Source organism: Vespa velutina, chromosome 13 (genome assembly GCF_912470025.1).
Source record: "Vespa velutina chromosome 13, iVesVel2.1, whole genome shotgun sequence".
Classification (NCBI taxonomy): Eukaryota; Metazoa; Arthropoda; class Insecta; order Hymenoptera; family Vespidae; genus Vespa; species Vespa velutina.
This window is the reverse complement of record NC_062200.1, coordinates 1,135,001-1,140,000: the sequence shown is the minus strand read 5'-3', so window position 1 is coordinate 1,140,000 and position 5,000 is coordinate 1,135,001. Positions and strand designations below refer to the sequence as shown.

Genomic DNA, 5,000 nt, shown 5'->3' with positions numbered 1-5,000 from the left:
TTTCTCTCTTACTACGAACAGGAATTTTATTAGTTGGTATTAGTAGTTGGAGTATATAATACACTTTCAGAACAGAAAGATAGAGAGAGAGGGAGAGAGGGGAAGAAAAAAGAGACTTCTCTCCTGTATCTTATCTTATTATCATCGAAGAGACTCGCGTTTTATCTTGTACCTAGCGATCGGTGATACCTTCACGACCTAACACGAATTCTCTGTGTAGTTGTTGTCTAGTACGTCAGGTGTGATCTATCGATATTGCGTTTAACTAAGTACGTTAACGTATGTATGCCTTTTATAGTGTCTCTTACTGTTATATCCTATAATATATTTAACTTTTACTTAACTTTCCTATATTACCATGTTCGATCATTCTTATTAATGGATCGTACAAAGTAATTACCAATGTCAACTATTCTCAGCTACCCTATAAATATTCATATTTTCATACGGCATGAACGGTAACGAAGAACATGTGTCATACAAAAAGCATGCTATTTAAGAAAGAAAAAAGAAATCCATTCAGTTTTGTCACGATAGATTTCCATCCCCGATAGAAAAGTCATTAACACCCCTCTCACGTGTGCTCGGTCGAATTCATCGTGAAGGGAGGAAATTCGAAAGGTAGAAGTCAGGATGCTCGCACGAAAGCTTCGCGTGCATACATTCCCTACGTGCTTACGGCGGATGAAGTTGGCCGACGAAGCATACGATCGATATATCGAGTGGAACTTGCCGGTACTGCTCCGCCACCTTCACGGCATACGCTGATAACGCGAGACTGTTTTGCCAAGCTCCGTTCCCAACTACTACTACTCCTCCGCCTCTTTCTCTTTCTCTCTCTCTCTCTCTCTCTCTCTCTCTCTCTCTCTCTTCGATGCCCTCGATTCCCATTGAATTATAGGCATTAATTTAAGCTTTAAGCCCTCCACCATGGTGCTACCGTCTATTCCCTGCCGATTTATCGTGTCTCCATAATGCCATTACGATTTTCGTCATTTGAGTATTTCAAAGGAAAAAAGAAAGAAAGAAAGAAAGAAAGAAAAAAGATATAAAAAAAAAATCTTCTTTCTCTCTATTATTATTTTTTCTTGAAATTTTAAATGATTCATCATCAATCGAACGAAGAGGATAACTTCCGTCTACTAGAACAGTCGCGTAGTAGCTCTGATCCGAACGCAAGGAGAAATTACAGATGCAACGTTGCGATGCATCAAAGAGGCAACGGCAGTAAAGGGGGAAACGAGCGGCAGCTGCAGCGTCGTGCAATTAATCGGAGTCCAGCGATGTACCGCTTGTAATTGGATCTACTGCATTATAGCAGCGGTGAACGAGGATGAAAAGTAAACAGGCTATAGGACTCACTCTCCAAAATATTAATCGCGAACGATAACTTTTGCAGCTGCAACCTGCTCCTCTACTCCCCTCTTTCTCTCTCTCTCTCTCTCTCTCTCACGCTCCCACTCTCGCACTGCTGGTGGTGTTCATCGGACATCGAATACATCGGAAAAACATGCTATCTCTATGGGTAACGCTTAATTGATTCGCTAATCGTGAAATTTCCAACAAGTAGGTACCTACATCCTAGTATGTATAGCAAAATCCATGAAATTCGTTCGATTATGCGAGCCTCTCGGTTGTCCGAACGCCGAGCACACACAGTGGGTCAACGATTTACGATGAGGACGAGTTCGTTGGCCTTTCCTTCCTTTTCAGCGAAAAAACGCGTCGACGGGGAAGAGTGCGAAAAGAAGGATGAGGCAGAAAGAGGAAGAAGGAGGAGGAGGAAGAGGAGGTGGGGGAGGGGAGGGAGAAGGGAGATGGAGACAGAGAAAAAGAAGGAGATAGGAGGAGGTGGCGCGAAAAATGAGCAGACAGAGGGAGCAGTTCGCACTCTCGACGCAATAAAAACTTCCATACCGAGCGATATTTATCGCTCTATACCGCTCCGCCCTTCTCCCTCCATTCCACCCTTCTCTCTCTCTCTCTCTTTCTGTCGCTCCTTCATGCCACGAACCTTTTTACGGCGTTTCACGAAACTTTTTTGACCATCCTCCCCTTATTTCTTTCATTCTTTCTTTCTTGCTTTCTTTCTCTTTCCACCGCAAATATAACTCTTGGCCCGTTATCTCGACGATATTTTCGTCGACTCGGTTCGATTTAACCCCAACGCCCCCTCCCTCCGCCTTCTAGTCACCGATCCATCCAAAGATGGCCACCGATGGGGTGCTAAACTCAGCCGAGTAAGCGATCGAGTGACATTACCTAGATCTGTTTTCACAAAATTCGAAATGCAAAGCTTCATTTATTTTCATTTAAACAATATAATATATATATATATATTAATGATATATATATATATATAGATAAGAAATGATCTCTCGCGTCTGATATCTCTAGAGATCTTCTCTAAAAAGATCTTTTCTAAAAGTAAGAAAGTAATTAGGAATCATCGATCAACGTTTAATCATAGACGTGTCGTCGCGAGGAGTGTGATAAAATCCATGTGGGAAAAAGTTGGCATCGTGCGCCGGCAATAAACGTCGTCTAGGTAAGTAATAGTACTTACAACCTTACTTACTACATATGCCTGTGTGAAAACGAAAGAGAAATAGAGAAACGAAAGAGAAATAGAGAAATGATCTATGAGAAAAAAGAGAGAGGGAACGAACCGTCCGAGAGAACTAGTCTCGTTTAGGTAACACGAAGACTCGAAGAAATTTCCTTTGGTGTTGATTCTCAACAACATTATGATGGAAACGGGTCGTCGATCGAATATGGCGCCGCTTTTCCACTGCGACTGCTTTGAACGAGCACCTTTTTTTCTCTTTGGCTCTCTTGTTTCTCTCTCTCTCTCTCTCTCTTTCTCTTGATAAAATGTTCGCATTGCTAGTTAATAAAAAGCCACGTACGCGAGAAGCTCGCGATCGTTGTGAAATCGATTGAAAACAATTCGTCGTCGTTGACGTCTCGTTCCTATCATTTTCTTATACTACTCGATATTGACGGCAGTCAAATATTATCGTTGACCGAACGCGTACATAAGCGATGTCCAGCAACGCCGGAGCTGCGAGCGATTCGATCCAACGATTTCTGGATAATAACTAGGCGGTTATAACGCGCCACGGAAACGGCCGTCGCGAGTATAGTCCGGCCATGAATATTCATGAAAAATCCATGGATATAATCGGCCCGCCGTGGAAACTGTGTGTGAGCGCGGACGCGCGCGCGAACGAGCGAGCTCGTACCATGGAAATCAAGATGGCGTCGAACGAACGTGGGCATCACTTATACGCGGATTTTTTCCTCTCTCTCTCTCTCTCTCTCTCTCTCTCTCTCTCTCTCTCTCTTTCTCTCATTTTTTCGTGTTTTTTTCTCTCTTTTTGTATTGTGGCAATCGGTTTTTTATGCAACTTTGAAATAGCATACCCCCGTTCGATGTGTTCGCTCCGAAATTTAATGGGAGAACGATTTTACGATTTTCATTGGTTATACGCAGTACCCTAGCACAATACCCGCTCGAATATGAAATCGGTTTACGATCGTACGATTGATAACTGCAACAAAAAATAGCAAAAAAAAAAAAAAATGAAAAAATAGTAAAAAAAAAAAATAAAGAAGAGAATAATAAAAATTATGGTGCATCGCTTCGTGCCGATGTTTCCCGACGTTCAACCTTTTTCACTCCCTTTTTTTTTCGCTAACCACGCCCATGAAGAACGCAGACTCTCTCTCTCTCTCTCTTTCTGTTTCACAGTTCATGTTGTATGCCGAGAACCGTGGCAGCGGATAACGAATAAGTAACGCACGCGAGCATTGCAAAAAAAGAGGACGGTCTGTGGCGTCGACGGCAACGCCGTCATCACGGCGTCAGAGAATCGCAAAGGCAGCAAACAACACCAAAGCTTGGGCTACGTGATTCCCTCTCTTTCTCTCTCTTTATCCATCTATCTCCCTCTTTCTCGTTTAAACCACGTACCTATATGTATACCGATTTCGAATCGGCATGATAATTAAACGCAGATTTCACTTTGTTCTTAATTACGATCGGCTCGCCTTTCGACTTATATTACCTTTCTTTTATATACTATACTATAAAATAAATTCACAATTATTTTCAGAATATATAAAATATTTCGACGTGACCGACGTGACGTACATTTCGAAAAAAAAAAGAAAAAGAAAAAAAGTAGAGGAAAAAAAGAATTGAATAAATTCTTATATATATATATATATATATATATATATATATATATATATATATATATACGGAGTGTCCCTTTGTTTATGATCTCTTCTTCCCTTAATCTTTTCTACAATAGGAGAGAAACACGTTTAGATGTTACTATTATCATAGCTAGAAGAGAAAGAGATTTCACAAATGACTCGTCGTAATATACCTGGCTGAAAATAATCCACTTGCACTCTTGGCACAAAGCAAGTACTTATACGCAGGACAAACGAATACGTTCGAATGTGTTTTCTGTGCCATTTAAAAGCACATGCTGAAAACTGCTCGAGAAAGAGAGTACGTGCTCGTCCTATGAATGATACTACAGCCGAGTCAGTGTATATCTCCATTTGGTCAGCATCCGACATCAAAGCGACCAGTACTCCAAATAATTAGCCGCCTCGAGCGAGCGTGTTCGAGCGTAAAGCAGAGCAAGAGAGAGCGAGAGAGCGAGAGAGCGAGAGAGAGAGAGAGAGAGAGAGGACCGCGGACTTTTGTTGAAGGCGTCGAGAACGAGCTCAAAGGGTCCAGAGGATTCAAAGCCGACATCGTACTGAAAGGACGATTCGTGCTTTTTCGTACTGGTGTATAGATACATGTGCGTATATATGTATGTATGTATGTATGTATGTATGTATGTATACATCTATGTATATTCGTGTATATACCGACGGCTCGTTTTCCCGACCATTTGCTTTTCGACACCTCTCCTCCTCTTCTTCCTACCAACCAACCAACCAGCTTAACCTTCTCCTCCTCCTCCTCTTCTTCT

General features: G+C 41.8%; 1 protein-coding gene and 1 long non-coding RNA gene across 5 annotated transcripts in view; one reads left to right on the top strand and one right to left on the bottom strand.

The window, feature by feature from the left end:
• The window catches only part of LOC124953697, a 241,591-nt gene that overhangs the window by 153,928 nt on the left and 82,663 nt on the right, over positions 1-5,000 (top strand). The window lies entirely within an intron of this gene.
• LOC124953692 (GATA-binding factor C-like) overlaps positions 1-5,000 on the bottom strand; it is a 52,237-nt gene that overhangs the window by 43,622 nt on the left and 3,615 nt on the right. The window lies entirely within an intron of this gene.